The following is a 20,605-nucleotide window of genomic DNA, read 5'->3' as shown; positions in this document are numbered from 1 at the left end:
CCTGCCTGGTACATCTCTACCGATGTACCGAAGCGCACACTTGTGGTTAACCCGCGATATAACCGTACAGGGTGCTTAGCAAATGCTTGGACGGCGAAGAAAACACGAAGTTAAGATTGATACACGTGATATGATGGAAACAAGGCAGTGCTTTCATCCTTTGCTCCAGCAAGCTTCACGCGCAAAGATGGCGCGGCCGAGAATCTAGCGTAATTAGGAACGTTAATCGAGCATGGCATGCGCACGCACATCCTTGAACGCACATGGTCAACCTTGGCCTTAAAGAGCGCGGGCAATGCAGTAGAGGGAAGGGAAAGTCAACGACAACGAAAGACCACGGCGAACCGGCGTTACGCACGAGACGAAGTCGTTTTTTGTGCCTACCCAAAAGGGCCCTACGTCACCACTTCTGCAATCGCGGAAAGGCACTCCTGCGTGACGTAGCAGACGGCCTCTTCCGTATTCATGACGTCGTGGACGGGTGGTTGCGCGGTGGCGTCACGCAGTCGCAACACATTGCGACCAGCGGTGCGTGATGCCAACGGCATGTTTTGAGGACTTCCCCGCGCTCTGGGCGCTTTTGGCGCTCTTTCGTCCGTTACTTCTTCTAGGCGTTATCTCTGATGCGTCATTACGTAAGAGAAGGTAGTAGCTCCAACGCAATGCCAAAACAACGTTTCTTTTTTTTTTCATTTCGTTTGGACAGGCCTGAATCAGTAACACCGAGCATTAGGAATGGGGGATTTCCTACCAGGACGCTGTGGTAGTTTCCGCTGCTTCGCATTTCGCTGATAAAAAATGCGGCGCAGGTAATGGAAAATGAACTGCCGCTTTGAGGCAGTGGCCTTCTTTTGGCATTGGCAACCTAGCGAAACTGCTCAAGAATTTTCCTACCGTCCGGCGAGGGGGCACTGGTGAGCACTACTATGAAAACAGAATGTGAACAGTTGTTTCAGCCGAAGTTGCAGCATGCTTGTCATAGATAATGAGTCCCTAGTAAAATTTGTTTTCCTCTCGCACAGCAGGTACTCCTTCGAAAGCGCAAATTCTTTTTGCCAGAATAATAAAGAGGTTAGTTAAGGAGCAAACAAAATTCCCGCATTATGGAGGACGAAAATAAAATGCCTTTGATCTGTGTTTATCAAGGGCAGTGGAATTGACGTCACAACTGCTTCATCTGTTTTACTTGTCCTCTAGATTAATTGTACGCAGTTTGCATTAGTGCAATGTCTTTGTTGATAATTATCTGCCCGTCCTTGTGCGCAAATGTTGTACTATTTGCTTGTTTGGCTTTTTTTTATTTCTTTTCGACGTGGTTGCACCTCGTTGCCATGCACGTTATTCTCAGTTACAGGGCTCCGGCGCTGGAGTTTTTGCGACATGCAGCGCCCCCTCATGTCCGACGCATCTGGGTAGTACAAAAGCAGACGACCCTCACGTCCCTCCATGTGTTTTCACTTGCGAAAGTTGGTTGTACTTAATTTAATCGTGTTGCGATGCGTTTGAATGACTGCGTGCTGAATAAAATACTTTTTACACTAGCAGCAGAGACTAAACGAAATAATATTTGTTACAAAAAGCCATTTTATCGGCTTTCTTTTGAGCGAGCTGTCGCGATTGTCGCGACGTGGGTCAGTATCGCCAGGTCGGGTGGTCTAACTTCCTGACAAACCTACGGTCGAGAAAGGAAAGTTCACTAATAGCATAAACACAGAATGTCGCCCTCCTATAGAATGAGGTAACTGCAAGAGGTTGCTTCAGCGGAAGAGCATGCCACCGGACGCGAGACACGCAGCCGACTCAGCTGACACTTCTGGCCTGGCACCGCCTTGAAAACAAGTGGAAATTTTGTTTTATATTTTCCCAAGCTGAATTATTCTTGCTTAACATTTTAATACGCATGATTCGCGAACAGCAGTGTACATGCATGCAAGCGAGGACACGTGAGACAATAGCGTCAAATAAAGAAATTAACCGCAAACAATGGCGCGAAACCTAATAGCATAAACACAGAACGTCGCCCTCCTATAGAATGAGGTAACTGCAAGAGGTTACCTCAGCGGAGGAGCATGCCACCGGACGCGAGACACGCAGCCGACTCAGCTGACACTTCTGGCCTGGCACCGCCTTGAAAACAAGTGGAAATTTTGTTTTATATTTTCCCAAGCTGAATTATTCTTGCTTAACATTTTAATACGCATGATTCGCGAACAGCAGTGTACATGCATACAAGCGAGGACACGTGAGGCAATAGCGTCAAATAAAGAAATTAACCGCAAACAATGGCGCGAAACCTAAAAGCATAAACACAGAACGTCGCCCTCCTATAGAATGAGGTAACTGCAAGAGGTTACCTCAGCGGAGGAGCATGCCACCGGACGCGAGACACGCAGCCGACTCAGCTGACACTTCTGGCCTGGCACCGCCTTGAAAACAAGTGGAAATTTTGTTTTATATTTTCCCAAGCTGAATTATTCTTGCTTAACATTTTAATACGCATGATTCGCGAACAGCAGTGTACATGCATACAAGCGAGGACACGTGAGGCAATAGCGTCAAATAAAGAAATTAACCGCAAACAATGGCGCGAAACCTAATAGCATAAACACAGAACGTCGCCCTCCTATAGAATGAGGTAACTGCAAGAGGTTACCTCAGCGGAGGAGCATGCCACCGGACGCGAGACACGCAGCCGACTCAGCTGACACTTCTGGCCTGGCACCGCCTTGAAAACAAGTGGAAATTTTGTTTTATATTTTCCCAAGCTGAATTATTCTTGCTTAACATTTTAATACGCATGATTCGCGAACAGCAGTGTACATGCATACAAGCGAGGACACGTGAGGCAATAGCGTCAAATAAAGAAATTAACCGCAAACAATGGCGCGAAACCTAATAGCATAAACACAGAACGTCGCCCTCCTATAGAATGAGGTAACTGCAAGAGGTTACCTCAGCGGAGGAGCATGCCACCGGACGCGAGACACGCAGCCGACTCAGCTGACACTTCTGGCCTGGCACCGCCTTGAAAACAAGTGGAAATTTTGTTTTATATTTTCCCAAGCTGAATTATTCTTGCTTAACATTTTAATACGCATGATTCGCGAACAGCAGTGTACATGCATACAAGCGAGGACACGTGAGGCAATAGCGTCAAATAAAGAAATTAACCGCAAACAATGGCGCGAAACCTAATAGCATAAACACAGAACGTCGCCCTCCTATAGAATGAGGTAACTGCAAGAGGTTACCTCAGCGGAGGAGCATGCCACCGGACGCGAGACACGCAGCCGACTCAGCTGACACTTCTGGCCTGGCACCGCCTTGAAAACAAGTGGAAATTTTGTTTTATATTTTCCCAAGCTGAATTATTCTTGCTTAACATTTTAATACGCATGATTCGCGAACAGCAGTGTACATGCATACAAGCGAGGACACGTGAGGCAATAGCGTCAAATAAAGAAATTAACCGCAAACAATGGCGCGAAACCTAATAGCATAAACACAGAACGTCGCCCTCCTATAGAATGAGGTAACTGCAAGAGGTTACCTCAGCGGAGGAGCATGCCACCGGACGCGAGACACGCAGCCGACTCAGCTGACACTTCTGGCCTGGCACCGCCTTGAAAACAAGTGGAAATTTTGTTTTATATTTTCCCAAGCTGAATTATTCTTGCTTAACATTTTAATACGCATGATTCGCGAACAGCAGTGTACATGCATACAAGCGAGGACACGTGAGGCAATAGCGTCAAATAAAGAAATTAACCGCAAACAATGGCGCGAAACCTAATAGCATAAACACAGAACGTCGCCCTCCTATAGAATGAGGTAACTGCAAGAGGTTACCTCAGCGGAGGAGCATGCCACCGGACGCGAGACACGCAGCCGACTCAGCTGACACTTCTGGCCTGGCACCGCCTTGAAAACAAGTGGAAATTTTGTTTTATATTTTCCCAAGCTGAATTATTCTTGCTTAACATTTTAATACGCATGATTCGCGAACAGCAGTGTACATGCATACAAGCGAGGACACGTGAGGCAATAGCGTCAAATAAAGAAATTAACCGCAAACAATGGCGCGAAACCTAATAGCATAAACACAGAACGTCGCCCTCCTATAGAATGAGGTAACTGCAAGAGGTTACCTCAGCGGAGGAGCATGCCACCGGACGCGAGACACGCAGCCGACTCAGCTGACACTTCTGGCCTGGCACCGCCTTGAAAACAAGTGGAAATTTTGTTTTATATTTTCCCAAGCTGAATTATTCTTGCTTAACATTTTAATACGCATGATTCGCGAACAGCAGTGTACATGCATACAAGCGAGGACACGTGAGGCAATAGCGTCAAATAAAGAAATTAACCGCAAACAATGGCGCGAAACCTAATAGCATAAACACAGAACGTCGCCCTCCTATAGAATGAGGTAACTGCAAGAGGTTACCTCAGCGGAGGAGCATGCCACCGGACGCGAGACACGCAGCCGACTCAGCTGACACTTCTGGCCTGGCACCGCCTTGAAAACAAGTGGAAATTTTGTTTTATATTTTCCCAAGCTGAATTATTCTTGCTTAACATTTTAATACGCATGATTCGCGAACAGCAGTGTACATGCATACAAGCGAGGACACGTGAGGCAATAGCGTCAAATAAAGAAATTAACCGCAAACAATGGCGCGAAACCTAATAGCATAAACACAGAACGTCGCCCTCCTATAGAATGAGGTAACTGCAAGAGGTTACCTCAGCGGAGGAGCATGCCACCGGACGCGAGACACGCAGCCGACTCAGCTGACACTTCTGGCCTGGCACCGCCTTGAAAACAAGTGGAAATTTTGTTTTATATTTTCCCAAGCTGAATTATTCTTGCTTAACATTTTAATACGCATGATTCGCGAACAGCAGTGTACATGCATACAAGCGAGGACACGTGAGGCAATAGCGTCAAATAAAGAAATTAACCGCAAACAATGGCGCGAAACCTAATAGCATAAACACAGAACGTCGCCCTCCTATAGAATGAGGTAACTGCAAGAGGTTACCTCAGCGGAGGAGCATGCCACCGGACGCGAGACACGCAGCCGACTCAGCTGACACTTCTGGCCTGGCACCGCCTTGAAAACAAGTGGAAATTTTGTTTTATATTTTCCCAAGCTGAATTATTCTTGCTTAACATTTTAATACGCATGATTCGCGAACAGCAGTGTACATGCATACAAGCGAGGACACGTGAGGCAATAGCGTCAAATAAAGAAATTAACCGCAAACAATGGCGCGAAACCTAATAGCATAAACACAGAACGTCGCCCTCCTATAGAATGAGGTAACTGCAAGAGGTTACCTCAGCGGAAGAGCATGCCACCGGACGCGAGACACGCAGCCGACTCAGCTGACACTTCTGGCCTGGCACCGCCTTGAAAACAAGTGGAAATTTTGTTTTATATTTTCCCAAGCTGAATTATTCTTGCTTAACATTTTAATACGCATGATTCGCGAACAGCAGTGTACATGCATACAAGCGAGGACACGTGAGGCAATAGCGTCAAATAAAGAAATTAACCGCAAACAATGGCGCGAAACCTAATAGCATAAACACAGAACGTCGCCCTCCTATAGAATGAGGTAACTGCAAGAGGTTACCTCAGCGGAGGAGCATGCCACCGGACGCGAGACACGCAGCCGACTCAGCTGACACTTCTGGCCTGGCACCGCCTTGAAAACAAGTGGAAATTTTGTTTTATATTTTCCCAAGCTGAATTATTCTTGCTTAACATTTTAATACGCATGATTCGCGAACAGCAGTGTACATGCATACAAGCGAGGACACGTGAGGCAATAGCGTCAAATAAAGAAATTAACCGCAAACAATGGCGCGAAACCTAATAGCATAAACACAGAACGTCGCCCTCCTATAGAATGAGGTAACTGCAAGAGGTTACCTCAGCGGAGGAGCATGCCACCGGACGCGAGACACGCAGCCGACTCAGCTGACACTTCTGGCCTGGCACCGCCTTGAAAACAAGTGGAAATTTTGTTTTATATTTTCCCAAGCTGAATTATTCTTGCTTAACATTTTAATACGCATGATTCGCGAACAGCAGTGTACATGCATACAAGCGAGGACACGTGAGGCAATAGCGTCAAATAAAGAAATTAACCGCAAACAATGGCGCGAAACCTAATAGCATAAACACAGAACGTCGCCCTCCTATAGAATGAGGTAACTGCAAGAGGTTACCTCAGCGGAGGAGCATGCCACCGGACGCGAGACACGCAGCCGACTCAGCTGACACTTCTGGCCTGGCACCGCCTTGAAAACAAGTGGAAATTTTGTTTTATATTTTCCCAAGCTGAATTATTCTTGCTTAACATTTTAATACGCATGATTCGCGAACAGCAGTGTACATGCATACAAGCGAGGACACGTGAGGCAATAGCGTCAAATAAAGAAATTAACCGCAAACAATGGCGCGAAACCTAATAGCATAAACACAGAACGTCGCCCTCCTATAGAATGAGGTAACTGCAAGAGGTTACCTCAGCGGAGGAGCATGCCACCGGACGCGAGACACGCAGCCGACTCAGCTGACACTTCTGGCCTGGCACCGCCTTGAAAACAAGTGGAAATTTTGTTTTATATTTTCCCAAGCTGAATTATTCTTGCTTAACATTTTAATACGCATGATTCGCGAACAGCACTGTACATGCATACAAGCGAGGACACGTGAGACAATAGCGTCAAATAAAGAAATTAACCGAAAACAATGCCGCGAAACCTAATAGCATAAACACAGAATGTCGCCCTCCCATAGAATGAGGTAACTGCAAGAGGTTACCTCAGCCCACCGCCGTGTCGGCTTCATGCAACTCGGCCTCCCATCTCAAAACGTTGCCAAACCCCATTCTAGTCTATTCAGTGCGAACTGGAAGTATATACGATGCAAGAGCGTAATTAAGCAAAGAGAGAGCAAACAAGGAAACGGGACGGCAACTCAGTCCGTCCGACCACTTTGTTTTACGACCACTACTTTCGAAATCACAAAAAAGATTTCACGCTTCTGACACTCGCTGCATTTTGCCACTGAGCCATGCAATGAAACGGCAAGCTACCGCTGCTCCACGTATTCGTAATGGCTACGCAAACCAGCAGTGTTTAATGCAAGTGCACACATAAGTGCGCAGGTGCACAAAAGCGCGTGTACCGCAGCAGACGAGCATGTGCGGTCCGCCGGACTCGCTTACTTTTACGCACGATCATCGCCGATTGCGTTACGCTTTCTTTTATTGACTGTTGTTAAAAAGTCCTTGTCACCAAGTCCATTAGCTTAAACAACAAGCTCTCACTTCGAATTCCGCTACATACGACCATAGACCGCTCAACCTGTGAGTGGCAGAGCACCTTCACCGTCCGAGCATTTTCATCGGCGCTGTACACGTATTTAGCGGTGCAAAGCTTTTTTCCCTGATGGCAAGTTGATCACCGAGGAGATCGAACGCGTCGGGGATGAGCTGTAGACACCGTCGCAAAACAATTGACAGTTTAAAACTCATTTTGCTACTGTCAACACGGGATCCTATGGGATCTGCCAACACGGGACCCCGAAACTTTGTACTGTCCGGATACACTACCCGGAAGTCCGTTGTTCAGCGCCCCCTGGGAAGCACAGGAGCCTTACAAAGCTGATCATCCCTGTTACTCTGCTATTTTTAAGCTGCGCGCACTTGCTCGACATTCAGCCGCTGTTATTTCATCCCTTTTCTCGGGTCATGGTTCTTTCTTAGTTTGCCTGTTTAACCCTTAAAAATTGGAAGGGGGGGGAGGTCACACATGCGGCCGTCTGGACTACTTGTTAAAAATGCTAAAATAAAGTTTTTTGTATAGTACTTCAGCGAGCACGCTCTCGCACGGGTTAATTGTTGCGTATTGCTGTGCAAACCCAGCAGCCTCACGGCAAGGGGAATTTTCTTTCTCGCGTTTTGCTGGGAACTAGGTATGCGAGCATTACCTCGAGGATAACTACGGTTCTCATCCCAGGCATTGCGTGAGATGGACTGTCCTATCCAACGTTTCCATTTGTTGGGCTTGTAAGCAAGTTCGTGGGCTCTGCTACAAAAGTGGCTCCCATTTGCGCTCAGGAGCAGCAACTTTAAAGGACATTCGTGTCTCTAGTGTTCCTGGCGCTGAAAAAAAAAAAACTCTGTTTTTCGCGCAAGAATTATTGGCCTGCTACGCGCAAAAAGGTTGCGTAACAGCTGCAGGTACACAAATTCACGTCGCCCTTCCCGTTAACATTTACACATGTACGACCGACTTCACGCAAAAATATTCTCCTTTTACGTGGTTAAGACAAAATTAGCGCAAAATATGGGTGTCGCGCCTAGTAGCTGAGTTGTTTTAACTAGTGACTCAGTTGAAGATTTTAGTTACGTTAAAAGTGGTTTTGCAGATACGAGTTGGCAAAGACATTCTCAGGAAACACAGTTTGTTCCAGATTAAGTTGTCCGCACAGAGAGCAGAAAGAAGTAGCGCTGCGCTGGGCCGAAAATGTCTCTGCGCTACAAAGGTGTGCTCTCCTCTTTCCTGTCGGCTAGGCAATCATTCGCTCAGAAGGCGAGTAGATGCCTACTTGTTGCCTAGCGAAAAATTCCCCTTATTCTTTCTGACTCGGCAGTCTTTAGCACAGGGGACTTCACAGAGTAGACTAGTTTTAGTGCGCTGGGACTAAGTGGGCAAACCACAATAAATCTGCGCACATAACCTGAAGCCCAAAACAGCGTTACATACACACAGAGGGATGGTAGACAACGGTTTTTAAGCAGGGATGTATGCTGCTGCGGATGCACGCAGGGTAAGAAAGACCAATCAAGATCAATTTGGATCCACCTAATGATGCAAATGAACCTCATAAGGCTTGCTTCCGCCTATAAAGCGAGTCTGCATGCATACGATTGACGCATAATTTGTTCGCTGATGAGGCTTGTAATAGCATTTCCGAGCTAAAAAGGTAGCTCCTCAGTTGAAAACCAAAGTGGAGAACTCTTCTGAAAGTTTGGATTAACGGAAGTGCTCAAACAAAAAATATTGTAATCACGCATGCGCATATTGTACCAGTGTGGTTCATTTGTGTACGTTGATGTTCATGTAGCTAAAATACAGATCCAGAGTGAAAACCACATTCGAAGTGCTGATTGGTATAGTCTGTACCTGTAAGTATTGGCCCCAAGGACATACCATGGCGCCACCTACGAGTGACGTCACTTGTAGGACGCCGGGTTATGCTGTCGTCTGCTAGAACACATTTCCTGTGCTTATGCGACCGCACGTTCTTTGTTGTGGCCGCCGTGTGCCCCCTCCTTCGCGGTTTTGTAGCAAATTACAGAAGAAAGTTGTCTACATACAAAATAATCCGGGCAAGGAATCAACGGCTCACTTGTTCCCCACGACACCGCCGCGGCTGGGTACTACCATCGCCACCGACAGCTCGTACGTAGCCAGCTAACCCCAAGGACGATACAATTGGTGCCTAGAAAAGTAAGCTGTTAATTCATTATGAAATACTTGCGACGTGACATGTACGCGACTGTGTGCAAGAAAATAGACCTTGCAACAGCGACAGAAACGTGCCGCTCAGTTGCGATCCTACCACGCGCACTGCGCGCATAGCGTGGTAAATGAATGACTACGTGAGACCGGTGAGCGGATTGCTTCGCCGCACAGGCTTAAAAGTGCTGGTACTATCTCCACTTTGGCTTAAGCAGTGCCTATTTCCCCTCCAATTTTTTTTTATATTCATGCCCTGATTTGATTAACGATCACTAGTACTCTGTACTGCTAAAATGTTTACTTCTCGCGACAACTTGTCCGCAATGTACGAATGGTATTAACGCGAGCTTTTAACGCCTTCGATCGGGTTTAGACTTGGCTATGTTTATTTTTAATGAAGACCTCTGCAACACGGGATTTCTTCTTTACAATGAGCCTGCGCCTTTTTCTAGCATCAGGTACGAGAACTCACGATTGCTCACAGAAGGCGTGGTTGCGTACGAGGCGAAACACGTCGTGGGGTAATGGGGAGTTTAAGAATAGGTGAACCAAGCGTTGGAGGCCCCCAAGAAGTTCGTGGAACCCAAAGCAACGCGCTTGCGCGCGGCGAGTTTTGGAAGAGGGTCTTCCACAACAGCTAACCCACCGCCGCTTTCGGAGGCGCGGAGTCCGATGTTGGGAACTTTAGGCTTGGCGTCGCGGCGGATATTTCATCGCCGCTATCGCAGTCGCGAATGACAGTCCCTAACACAACTTTTCACCACACTGTCACCCCTTTTCTCGTATGGTCACCCCTTTTCTCGTATGTGGAAGTTTGTTTCCGTGGTTACTGCCATTTAAGCCGTCGATGGTCAAGATACATACCACGGCCTCGGCCGATTTTTGCGCGCAGGTGCACCCTTCAGCCGCTCGCCGCACCGTGCGCGAACGGGCCGGCGGCGCGGGGCCCGACATCCGCGGCCGGTCGCCGTAGCGACCCTTCGGCTGCTCGCCGCACCGTGCGCGAACGGGCCGGCGGCGTGGGGCCCGACATCCACGGCCGGTCGCCGTAGCCGTCCTTCGGCCGCTCGCCGCACCTTGCGCAAACGGGCCGGCGGCGCAGGGCCGACATCCGCGGCCGGTCGCCGTAGATCGCAGCAGATATTTGAGCATCGCCTTGAAAATTACAGCTCATGACACAACGCAGCACAATTTTTCACCACACTAACATCAGCTTTCGCGAACGTGGACCTCCTTTTCCGCGATCAGTGGGATTTTTTTAAAGAGCGGCAACAAGGTGTTGCTGTCGCGACCTACGTCGGCTCGAGCCGCCGGCGGGCTGGGACGTGTGTGTGGAGCGTTTCTGCGACCAGTAAACGCTTCATGATTTCCTCCTCCACCTATTTCTTGAGAACGACAACCGAAATCTACAAATTTAGCTCGGTGATCGTCGTAGCTGAGCTAAATGTTGATCGGGGAAACAAGCCGCAGCTTACGCTTACACCGGGTTCGGTCGCATACGTCCGCATACACCATCACGCTCAAGTTGTTTGCGGGCAGCCTGCCACGGTTATAAAGTCCCCATGAGGTCAAACTACGCTTCACGCACTGATAATGAACTTCAAACGCCGAAAATTAGCGCGGAAATGCACTTAGAAAGCGCGTCCCAAACGAAACGTCACGCGCGGCAAACCAACAACGCAGCAAGGTAGGAATGGGGATCCTACAAGTGACGTCAAAACGATCGCAGCGCCGGCCTCTCCAGTGGTGGCCCTCGCGGCCAATACGACTGCTACGTTTTATTCCAGCAGTGCCACGTTGCGCAGCGAGCGAAGCGAGAAACCAAAATATTCGCACTTTTCGAATCCCTGTTTTTCACAGCAGCAAGTGCTCTGCTTTTATGGCTGGCCTTTTTAACGTTGAATCGATATACAAATTCATATCCTCAGCGCAATTTTCATATATGCTACAGCCACACGGACCACGACATAAATTTGAGTTTCCCGGTGCGATTTGTTTTTACGTTTCTGTTTCCATTCTCTGCCCAGTTATCTGATTCTACAAAGTAAAGTTGTTAAGTCTTTGCTTCAAGCAACTTCCTGTGCACCTAATTCAACGCTTGCCACAAAAAGAATAAGTCACTGCTGCAAGTTGCGAAATAAAGGAAGGATTCGCGGCTCTGTTTCGGAGAAAAATCGAGGAGGATAATTTGCTTCAAAAATAGAGCAAGAATCTCGACAAGAATTTGCGCTTGCAAAGAAAGCAATGCACCTCCCTTTCTTATAGTGGGAGCACAACACTCGCTACCTGCTCCTAATCTTTAAAACTGTCATGTTAGGTTTGAATTGCTTCTTGGGCTGAGTTAAGCTCATGTGATATCCCCCAACGTGATTTGTGACACCTTTAAAGCTGAACTGTAAAACCCTGCCCTTATACTTCATACGTCAGCACCGAAATTTATCCTTTGGCTGACCGTCAGTTCGTTTTCTTTTTTACTGTGGTTTTGTCTTCTCTTTTTGGAAGAAGTTTAAGAACCTAATGTCAAGGTGATTCAGCTCCTCACCGCCATGCGCTTGCTACTCTTGCGTTCCTTGAAAGGCTCATGCGTACTTTTCACAATACATTAATTGGTAATTTGGAGGCAACTTTACTTTTCAACAAAATCGACAGCTGGGCTAGTTGGTATCCGTCCATCCTAAACAGCGCTTGACAACACGACGACGAGGAAGAGGGGACACAAGACAAGACGGCTCTTCATTTTTCGCTTGTGCATGTCTATGTACTATCATTTAGTTTGCAGAATTCTCCCCGCAAATGCAGTGAGTGCATTGCCTCGCCTATTGTTAATATCTCTCCTAAAGTGAACTTTCCTAGCTCTCATTCATATTGCATGTTCCAACCAATTAAATCGGGCGGAGTTTTAACATGGAATTTAAGCTCTTTAGCGAATGTTTTGTGTTTATCAATGCGTCGGTGGTAATTACGATTGCAATGGCGATGGCGATGGGGCATCCTGAATCTCAATGCGGAAGCGATTGGCATTAGCAGCGAGATAGCACTCGCACATGCAAATGAGTAGCAAAATACTTGCAATCACTTATTTACATCAGACCGGGCACGTCGGTACAAGTTTTTGTCGAATCAGCTGTGTGTGAATAATCATAACATAAGTAAACTTTGTACTCCTGAATTTCGCCTTAAACCAAACAGGAAGGAAGGAAGGAAGGAAGGAAGGAAGGAAGGAAGGAAGGAAGGAAGGAAGGAAGGAAGGAAGGAAGGAAGGAAGGAAGGAAGGAAGGAAGGGGAAGAGGGAGAGAGGACAGGCCAGAAAACTGAGTCTAGTTGGCTAGCCTACACTTAGGAAAGGGCCAACTGTGGTAAAGAAAAAATGAGAAAAAAGGAGTAAAAAAAGTATAAAACAAAAAATCTGCACCCCTCCGTCCATCGACGACGATGGCTGAACACGAAACTTTCTCGTGAGGGATTCTTTGGTCGGCCAATCCCACACTGTGAGTATGTTCTACTCTGGAGGTACGCACCCGTCTTCTAGAATACCCACAGTGACTTTTGGGTGTCCATTCAGTAGGACTAACGTTTTGGTTTAAGGTGTACCTGCTGCTTGGCGCTCGCTTCGACCATGTCAAAATGGAGCAATCAGATAGACGCTGTCTTCATAACACGATGCACCAAGGTTAGATTCCGGCCACGGGAAGCGTTTTTTTTTTCCAGTTCACCCACGATCATTCATCATGATCGACAGAGAACGTTGGCTTTTCTGCAGGGCGTATTGGCGTACAACGTCATCAGTGAAGACACTAAAGCTTGGCTTTAAAAAAATACAAAGTTAACATCTCGCAAGAATGAACATTTCACTCTACGCAAAAAGGAGAATATCCGCAGTAAACACAGAGCGGCCCGCACAAAGACGTTTTGGAACCATTTGGTCAGCCCAGTTATCCTGCGAAAAATACGTAGCGCTTTCGTCAACTTCCAAAATTGTGACGGCTTTTACTAACGAACTATACATTCTGTTCAGTGAATTAAAAGACGCTCATTCTGCGAGAAGACACTGTGCATTGCTGAGTTGTGAAGTGGTGTGCGGACACACAAGAAGTGCTTACTATTTTCGTCCCACGACAGACGTCGCACACAGTGCTGTATTCCATATTGATGAGGTAGCAACATACCTGGTAAATGCTAGCTCTAGCCATAAGCGACATGTGAGCTTTTATCACAGGAAGAACAACATGATGGAGTCCACAATGCAGTTGTGGATCCATTGAAGTCACAAGAGAACTTGACAAGTCCGGGGTGGCGCATTTAGCCAATTCAGGATTGCACGCAAACCAAACAAAATATCTCTAGTGGCTAAGAATCACGTAAGTGTATCACTAGACATCAGTGAAGAAGCTAGAACTGGTCATTGGCCATTCTGAAGCTCTTGTTCATACGGCGTTCAAAATAATTCACTTTGCGAAGACTAAGTATGGGCAAGGTGAATTGGCTTCGGCTAAACACATCGTGTGCTTGCCGGTTGTGGCAGTATAATTAGGCATGCTTCAATTTTTTGCTGTCTACGTAGGCAGATGGGTTTGTGGGAAGGGGGGGAGGGAGTAGTGCCTATGGCTACATATATCCTACTGTCTTCCTGTAAGGCTAGGGGGAACTTAGGCATAGGTGACTATCCGTAAAAACTAAGTAACCACAGCCACGTGCTATCATAATGGTTGATAGCTTGGGGGTCACACTTCTAAGCGCAACGCAGTAGGTTCGATTTTGGGCCCCTCGGGTGTTTTGTTTTTCTGCTGGGAGCGAAATAAAACCGTCCTCGTGTGTGAGATTTCAGAGCATACTAATGTTTCCAGGGGGCTTCTACTACTCCACATCACTTCACAGCGCCATGCTTTGCATCCCAGGTATTGCATTGCGACGTGAACACCTAAGTGTAAGCTGAACATTAAAGTAACGATAACGCAAAAAGTCTTTAAACTCCATCACCGCGCATAGCAGGTACATGAGCAGCTGAAGTAGCCTTTTTTTCATGAATGGGGTCAAGCAGCCTTCAACTGAAGCAGCCGCAAAGCAAGTTATTAGGCATCACATGATCAGTTGCTACTCGTATCCTTATATTCCCCGCCTTCGTCTGAAATTTGGCAAACCCGCCGCGGTGGCTCAGTGGCTAAGGCGTTGCGCTGCTGAGCACGAGGTCGCGGGTTCGATTCCCGGCCGTGGCGGCCGCTTTTCTGATGGAGGCGAAAAGCAAAAACGCCCGTGTGTACGAGATTTCGGCGCACGTTAAAGATCCCCAGGTGGTCAAAATTCATCCGGAGCCCTCCACTACGGCGCGCCTCATCGCCTGCGCTGCGTCGGCGCGTTAAACCCTACAATCAATCAATCAAATTTGGCAATCCTCCCATCCTGAAAGCCTTAATTTCGGGTTTATAACTCGAAGCGCAGTTATTCCTTTAAAGTGTTTAAAAGGACTCGCCCTCGTCGCACACAAACTTCGCTCCTGCCACGTAACTCAGATGCGAAAATATAATTTATTAGGTAGCAATCAAATATCAGTTGCTCAGTAATTATGTCAGGTTTATGGGACTGTAAAAATGCTGAGTCCACCCAGTGCATAAACAACGTGCTTGATGCAGCTCTCTTAAGAATGAAATTCTCGAGAAACAACTTTACACACTCCTACCGGAGGCCACAATTTAAATATCAAACTGCTACGGTTGCGTAGTGCTAAGAATTCTGCTGTTTTCTTTAAAATGGCAAGAGCTCGATCCTGGACCCAAGTATTTTTTGTGTAAATAACATTCTGAAAATCATTGTGTACACAACTGTTGGTGCAAGCCTATTGTGGCAAGACTCTACCATAAAGGCTTTAAATTAACACACGTCCATGCACCACTCCGCTTCATTGGCCCCGTTGTTGCTCATTATAAATTGATATTACAACTTTGGTCTAAAGTTTGTACCAATAGGTTCATATCTAACGAAAGTCCGATAGGAAACTCACTCAGGTTACAAAAGCGTTCGTAAAACGCTTTTGCATAATGTAGCAAAGGGGAACAGAAGAAGTGGCATTCCAAACGCTGCCCTGTCCTTCACGGTTGGACGTGTAAAACGATTGAAGATAGGTCAGCTAGCTGCAGCAATGGGTATTGAAAAACTCCACATAAAAAAATGAACTACCCCTCTGTTCAAGCGACAACGATGGGAGAACGCGAAGTGACAATCTCCTATTGGTCGAGAGAAGACGTAAGATTGTGCGCTTTTTATGCGAGACACCTGTTTCTTATCGGGACGGCTTACGGCAGTGTAATTGCAATCTCTAGTACTTTACTGACACGAGCATTCTACAACTTTCCCTAGTGTTCAAACATTGTCGTCATGAGAGGGAGGGGTGCAGTTTCTGTCTAATTTTGCACGTCCATGAACCCGTCTACACATTCAAACTGCTTCGACCGTGCCGAAATGCGCAATTGGAACGCTTAAAGGAGCCATGAAGAGAAAATGCAAGTTGGTTTTATTCGAAAGAGTTCGGGTTTTATAGTACCCCCAGCGCTTGTCCGGATACAAACGATGCTTTATTCACTGAGAAATTACACAATTTAAGTTAAAATTTCGATTTTCCGGCTAAATCGTTTGTCTTCGGGGTCTGCAATGACATCACAGGAACCGACCGCTCTGCAGCATAGAATCCCTTCATTCACGCATCCGCCGTACAGGGTAGAGACACGTATACGCTGGCGCCGCCATTTTGGGTTGCTCGCTCGCCGCCGAAGAAAGTCATTGTGTCAAAAACGCGCTAAAATTATCGCCGCAACGCGGTTTACTGAAGACGTTTGAATCATATTGCCTGTTTCGCGTTGCTAGGTCTCGTGGGAAAAGAAAAGAATAACGCGTTGAGCCCGTTGGCCCAATTGCGGCGGCACGGGACCGTTCAAAGGTTGTCTCCACCCTGTACAGCGGTGTCGGTTTGTTCCCGCGTTTCTTTACGTTACCCGAACCTAGATGGCGCCACCATACCGTGGCAAGCGTTTGGTTTGTTTTTGCCCGCATTTAAACTTGGCTTGTTTTTGTTCTGGGAGAAAATATTCGTTCCCTGAAACAGTGCTCGCTCGACAAATGGGGTCACATAAGACACCGTTGCTTGCGTCAATCGGCCAGTGTCGTCTGAGACAACCCCAAGCCCCGTAGTGCTGTGCAGCTAAACAAAGCATGCTGTGCGCAGTACGAACAGCAGAACGCATCAGTACTTCTATGTTTACATGTGCTTTCGTAACTTCCACTGTTTGTCCCATCATTCTTGTTGCTTTGTAAAGAATGTGCCCTAAATTTAAGCGCAAATCGCTCGTTCGTCTAGTTTGTAAGCTCTACCTAATTTGCGTCTGCTTCTGCCAGCCTCCGCCAATCGCAGAGCTTAGCTCACGTGACATCATAGGTTCTGTTGCGGGAAATGAGCTGGTGGGTCGCATGACCATTCCCGTTTTTCCTAATTATGTAGCTTATTTGAGCGAACTTTACGTTAAAAGTGGTGCCAGTATGATTCTAACGAGACAATCTTTTGAATGAACCAAAGTTGTGTTTTCTCTTCATGGCTCCTTTAAGAAGGAATTACTAGTCACAGCGTACGACATAACTTTTTTTGCCTGCCAACAATGAAGAGGGTGTTCTTTTGCACATGTTCATTCTCCTGAGCCCGCATAGCCTATAGACACCCTGTATGGATATCAGACATACAAACCCCAATGGGCGGCTTGCTAAAGAATACCTCACTGAGTGTGTTGCCTACATCAGCGATGTATAAAAACTCTGAGCTGCCCAACTGGGTGCACATACTGGACAGCATTTTAGCCATGAGACGACTTTAACATAACCGCACTGGCCAAAGTGGATTGGTTGGTGTCTTTCTACCTTCAGGTGTTTGTTTGCATGTCCTTTTGTTTAGTGTTGTTGTGGCAAGCAGGTAATAAGAAAAAAATGACGCAATAGGGTAGAAGTTGGCTTCATATCGAGAGGGACCCAGGTTTGATTCCGACCACGGGAACTGTTTTAATGTTTTTCGACTTCACCGACGATCATCATCATCGTCCGAGAAAGTTGGTTTCCTGCGGGAGGTCTTGGGTGGACTACAGACGAGATCAGTGACAAGATGAAAGCTTCGCTTTAAAAGGTGTGCAGTCACAACTAACTGTATCCAGACCATTGACAACCTGTAATCTAGGAATTGTGTCGCCGCTGAGTGACAAAAAGTTTGTAAAAGGTGAGAAATGGCACTCCACAACCATCCATCCCTAAGGTTCCGGAAGTATATTACTACGTGCCAGTATAGTACGGAACGGCGTTCCTGGAGCCAGTTCCTTTTTGGACGAACAGAGGAACGCCACCGTTCCGTTAAAGGTCGGGGGAACTATAACGGCAGCTTGTTAGGTTTACGAAGGAACGGCAGAGGGAACGGCGTTCATTTTGTAAACGTTCTATCGCTAGGATTTAGGTGTTTTTTATTCCAAGGCTTTAGGGCGCTGAAGCTAGTACGAAAATTTATAGGCCACTACTGCGTTTCTCTTCCTATAAGCTGCCCAATTTTCCCGCTATTTAGCAGGAAAATGTTGCCACCACGTCTTCGCCCAAAGGTTGCTTCTCGTTCGGGCACCGAACCCTTCCAGCCGAGGCACAGGATGAGCTGCTGTCGCAGATAAAGAACTTCGAGGGACTGAAGCAACTTTTCCTCTAGTACAACATGACAGTCCCCTCAAGCGCTCCGGTGGAACTGCTCTTCAACATTGCCAACGAAGTGCTGACCAAAAAAAGGGTTTGTTTGCCCAACTCCAACATCAAGATGCATCTCTTGCTGAGTTAAAACAAGGGACTTTACAAAGTTGCGAATATGTATTCTTGGCATCTTTTCCCTCTCATACTGTAATATTGAATCAACATTCATTAGGCGCCTATGTATTGTTCCTTTCGATGCGGTTTCTTGCGCAAAATGTATTATGTTCGGGCATGTAACTTTCTATTTGCGGATCTGAAGCGCAGTAGCCTGACTGCTCATTTGAAGACCGAAGTCGAAAGCGCCACGTGTGTTGCACTTGTAATAGACGAGCACAAAAGTTCCAGTCAGACATGCCTGGAGTATGTCTGGTGCTCCCTGGAAAAGATTGTGCACGAGTGTTCCCTAATATTCTTTTTATCCCCAGGTACCCTGCTACTGGCAGTGTTTATATTCGTAGAATATACGTAGTTCAGTGGGAGTTCTTGTAAGTTTCTCACTTTATTGCAACTCAGTATTATCCAGAACTATATTTCAATTTAAAAAATACAATGTAACGTTTATATAACGACCAGTTCCAATGTTTGAGGTGTACCTGGAACGCGTTCCTTACGCATTAAAGGAACTTGCAACGGAAACTCGTTTCAAAATTGAGAAGGAACGAGGAACAAGCTTTTGTTCCTCTTCTAGAGTGACGTGTACAAGACTGCTACGTGCAGAAGGTGGCCTGGTGTTCGAAAAAAAAATAAATAGAAGAAGACATGGCATGCGCCGACGTACGTGAAACGTTCTGTCACTTCCAAGAATTTTTGCGCTTTACAAACAGCGACACAAACACAAGCAGTATCAGTCTAGTAATATATTGTCAAACGCAGCAGTACACAGTGATGACATTCCGCGATAAATTCATGAAGTTACGGATTAGCACGCGAAGGCGCAAACAGGATTGCTTCTTTCTAAATCGCTGCGCAACACTCTGGCAAGGCTAACGCCACTATCGAACGAGTCCTTGCATCAAGCCTCAACGTCTCGAAAGTGGAACATGCAACAAACGGAAGGCTCGGTCAAGAAACAGAGGTTAATAGACGCGGGATGAAAGATGTAGCCGAGTTCAACTAGGCCAACCCCTTATACATTGTAGCCATAAAAGCGGCGCCTGGACACGAGTCGACCCTTCATCGGCTATAAATAACTCCTGTTTGTAACCTTGGCGGTGGTAAACGTGTTCTTTGCTATTCCGCAACGAAAGCTCCCCCGGACATCTCGGTACGCAACCTTTTTGTTGGCCGAAGGTCACCGAGTGTTCGACCCCTGTGGGTTCCGTGCATGCCTGCTGGATCGCTCTTTAGTGCCGCCAGGCAAACTGAGGCAGTGTCGAGTCCTAATTGGCGTCCTCCCTGTTACGGCGTTCTCTGAAAGCCGTGTTTTCACATTTCCTTACCTTCTGTGTTCAGATTCCAACGAACTCTATGACGTCAAAAGGGGGAGATAATGGACATCGCAACGTTGCCACTTCTCCCGTAAGAGAGCTTATGGCAAAATTTACAAGTTTCTGGGTGCGCTAATTACATTGTTGGTGCCAGAAGACCCCGTCATTATATCTATTGCACGTACTTAATATTCGGAAAACAGGCTGTTTTCTCCGCCTACCAGCCTTGTTCACAAACATTCGCAAGTAATCTGTGTGCCATCAGTGCCCTTCAATCCACAGAATGTTTTCGAGAATGGCATAATGTGAAAAGCGAGAAATGAAAATGGGCGTGTCCTACAGCAGAAACCCAATGAGTGAGAGCTTTTTCGTTCAGCACATGCCCTGATCGCGTAGAGGAGAAAATATTCTGCGACTGCAAGAGGTATGACGGGTTCCATTGGGGGACGGGGTGGCTACATTTCAGCCAAACAAGCAAATGTCTAACGCCTACGTATGGTGCAAATAAATTGGTCACACGGTCATGTTTTTTACTGGAGCATGCGCTTGCATGGTCATCATGGTGCAGGTCTCTACTTGGCACGCTAGAATCAAGATTCGCACGTGGTCATCGACGTCGCAGCACGAAACATGCGTCAACAATACCGGCACGAGAAAGCAATCCATTTTTTCGTCGTCACGCACGCCTTGGTTAGCCCATGGTTAGACGAGTCAATACCTGCAATGTTCCTGACCACTATTCAAAACAGCAGAGTATCCTGGTAGAAATGATTAGACATCTTAACTTGTGGGAAATGTTCATGACCTTGCATAAACGATTGGAACCTAAGCGCTTTACATGAAGACCTTCGACACGAAGCGGTCAAAAATAACTACA

General features: G+C 46.8%; 1 long non-coding RNA gene across 1 annotated transcript in view; it reads left to right on the top strand.

Annotated features, from left to right (window-relative positions):
- Nucleotides 1–20,605, top strand: part of LOC144173477 (uncharacterized) — a 74,407-nt gene that overhangs the window by 24,754 nt on the left and 29,048 nt on the right. Inside the window, exon 2 of the long non-coding RNA XR_013323289.1 lies at nucleotides 18,132–18,341. This is a non-coding gene — a long non-coding RNA (uncharacterized LOC144173477). The remainder of the gene's footprint in view (nucleotides 1–18,131; nucleotides 18,342–20,605) is intronic.

The sequence above is a fragment of the Haemaphysalis longicornis genome, unplaced genomic scaffold (assembly GCF_048455015.1).
Source record: "Haemaphysalis longicornis isolate Haplotype H1 unplaced genomic scaffold, Haemaphysalis longicornis Haplotype H1 scaffold_3, whole genome shotgun sequence".
NCBI lineage: Eukaryota > Metazoa > Arthropoda > Arachnida > Ixodida > Ixodidae > Haemaphysalis > Haemaphysalis longicornis.
Note: the sequence above shows the minus strand (reverse complement) of the source record. Positions and strands in the feature narration are given on the sequence as shown.